The sequence below is a fragment of the Gekko japonicus genome, unplaced genomic scaffold (assembly GCF_001447785.1).
Source record: "Gekko japonicus isolate JY-2015 unplaced genomic scaffold, Gekko_japonicus_V1.1 scaffold575, whole genome shotgun sequence".
In the NCBI taxonomy this organism is placed as follows: Eukaryota; Metazoa; Chordata; class Lepidosauria; order Squamata; family Gekkonidae; genus Gekko; species Gekko japonicus.
In genome coordinates, this window is record NW_015174291.1 from 933,504 (window position 1) to 936,327 (window position 2,824).

General features: G+C 50.5%; 1 protein-coding gene across 1 annotated transcript in view; it reads left to right on the forward strand.

Annotated features, from left to right (window-relative positions):
- The first annotated feature begins 755 nt into the window (after positions 1–755).
- Positions 756–2,824, forward strand: part of MOSPD1 (motile sperm domain containing 1) — a 17,557-nt gene continuing 15,488 nt past the window's right edge. The window contains exon 1 of the mRNA XM_015424034.1: positions 756–863. The gene's annotated coding sequence lies outside the window, so the exon portion shown is untranslated. The remainder of the gene's footprint in view (positions 864–2,824) is intronic.

Sequence of the window (2,824 nt, forward strand, 5' to 3'; positions counted from 1 at the left end):
CCTTTAGGCTAAGACATGTTGTATAGTATGATGGTGGGTTTTTGTTTTTTTTGTTTCAATGTAAAAGTCATATGAATTCACGAGGATCCGTTTAAAATCATGGAGCTCCGACTTTTACCCAGACCCCACAAATGCCTGTCGGTTTAGGGTCGAGTTGAACCATAAAGCTAGTGCCTTAGTTCATCCCTCTGCGTCAGTGGGTCCAAGGGAGAGTAGTCGAGGCTTGGTTTTCTGATGCTGGTGGCAACTAGCGAGGCTGCAAAGTGATCACCTCAAGCTGCCTCAGATTTTGGGAGCGAGTTTTGTCAGCGACTACTGTAAGAAGCCATAAAAGGCGCGTAACTGTCAATGTATATATTTCTATACCAACATAAGAGCCCCTTTTCTGATTGTTTGACTTTTTTGTGTGTTTCCGCTTCAGGGCCTCAGAAGCCCACCACCAGCTACTGGCCTGCCGCAGTTCTTCCGACAGCTCGGCCTACTGAGGAAAACGCGCATGCACCAATTCATACAACTGCCGCCACCAACTCTGCGAGCTGCGCCAGTAAAACGACCGTGTTGGCGGTTTCGAAGTGTTTTCATACTGCGCAGGCGCAGACAGATATTCCTGCCAGCCCCGAAAGAAAGTGGTTACGTCAGGGATAGGCGACGACGCGCTCTTGCTCTCCTTCTCGCCGGTAAAGCAAAAGTCCGCCACGTTCCCAGCAGCCATAGCGACCAGTGACGAGAGGAGCCGGCCCGATAGGCTGCGGTAGGGGCGGGGATAGGAGCGAGCGGAGCCCCAGAGAGGCGGTGCTTCTGCGGCTGCTTTTTATTTTTGCTGCTGACAAAAGAGCCCGGAGTCGGCAGGCCTGGCCGGTCGGGTGAGTGAGGCGATGGGTGGGTGTTGTCATGGGGGGGGTGGGGGTGGTAAAATAAATATTGGCTTCTCGGACGCGGCATGAGGTGAAGGCGGATGAGATGGACAGCTTCCCTTCCCCCATGTTATTCATGAGGTGAAAACAATGTTAAATCTCCACCGCCCCTCTCATCTCAAATAAATAAATCTTACCGTGGGAACAAGGGACCAATTTTGAGGCGGCATCAGGCATCTCTTTGAGATGTGCACGGCCCCCCTGGCCATTTTGGGGGGAGGCTGTATGTTTCCTAGAAGGTCAGAGTTAGCCCGCCACCTTAAGTTGGAGACGGAATAGGAAAAAAAATGGTTTGTCAGTGCGGGATTGTCCGCCCCCCCAACTGGTATTGGAGGAAGAACTTCATCAATAATTCTTATATAAATTGTTAACTTACTGTTGGTCTACAACAATGGTACTTTTAGGCAGAATGTGTGTGAGAACTTTTAGGGTTGTTTGGGGATTGTAGGAGAAGGATCTTTGGCAAGGATTCATATAGAATTGCCTGAGTGGCAGGTTCTGTACTGTGGAGTTTGCAAAGTTGCATAAGGGATGACCCTTAACAAGTGCAAGATGTCTGGCACTCCTGTTAAAAATAAAGTCCAGCGCTGGCGGCGGCGGCAGCAGCTCAAACATCACTGAGAGGGGCTAGTGGCCAGTAGGGAAAACCAATAAAGTCTGGTCTATACATCTGATGCTGTAGCTTCTCTTCTTTGCCCGTCCCCCCTTTCCCATTGGCTGCTGCCTTGACAGGCCTGGACAACATCCCCTGCTGTAAACATCACGTGGCCCAGCTGCATTTTTGTCCGGTGCTGGCCTGGAGAGTACCAGAATAATATTGCCTCTTTGCCTGTAATGTGCAATTCACTTTCATCTCCCACTTGTTTCTTGGATCCCTTGTGCCTTGCCAGATGTGCTTGAAATACTTAGGAAGGGGTGTGTTTTATTAGAGCCCTGGGAATGAGGGAGAATGGTTAATTTAAAAATGAGGATATGGGAGGGGGAGTAGAATTCTGGTTTATGTTCAGATTTCTGTAAATCTTAATATTTCCAGTAACAACTGAGTGATTCAGAAATATGTCATCACCATCAGTCCCATTCAGCTTCCTGTCCTTTGTTGGCCTCCAGCATAAAAAATTTATACATGTGCGATTTTAAGGATTAATTGGCATGAATATGCCTTGTGAGTAACTGCTGTGTGTTCTCATAGCAGTGGCTCCAAACGCTGATTTTGTATTATATCATGTGTCCTGGTACATTCTTATTTAATTTTTAGATTTTAAATGTCACTCTGTGAAAGAAAAAACAGACTCATTAGGGAGGTCGTCATAATAAGAATACTTCCAACCAATCCCAGTAGACAAACAGGCACCATGTCAATATCTTTTATTCTTTAGAGTGAAGGTAACAAGTAGCATTGGAATCCCTCCCTTATATATAATTCAGTAAGACGCAAACTGACGCAGAGGACAGAAAATGCGCACCCACAGTGTTTGGCCAGCTGCGCTGTCCCTCAAAGGCTTACCCAGGTTCCATTGGCCATGTCGTCTGAGTCCCGCCTCCGACGCCGCTTCACGCAGCGGGGCGCCACAAGGGAAAGCGGCAGCGGGGATGGACGAGGGCCGGAAGGCGCCTTTCCGTGCAGGTGACACGCCGGACGTGACGCACCCACAGTGTTTGGCCAGCTGCGCTGTCCCTCAAAGGCTTACCCAGGTTCCATTGGCCATGTCGTCTGAGTCCCGCCTCCGACGCCGCTTCACGCAGTGGGGCGCCACAAGGGAAAGCGGCAGCGGGGATGGACGAGGGCCGGGAGGCGACTTTCCGCGCAGGTGACACGCCGGTCGTCGCCCTGGCCGAGTTGCTGGTCGCCTATCTGGCACGGCCGAAGGCGAGGACCGCGAGTGGCTGGAGGCGCTGGCCGCCTCGGTAAG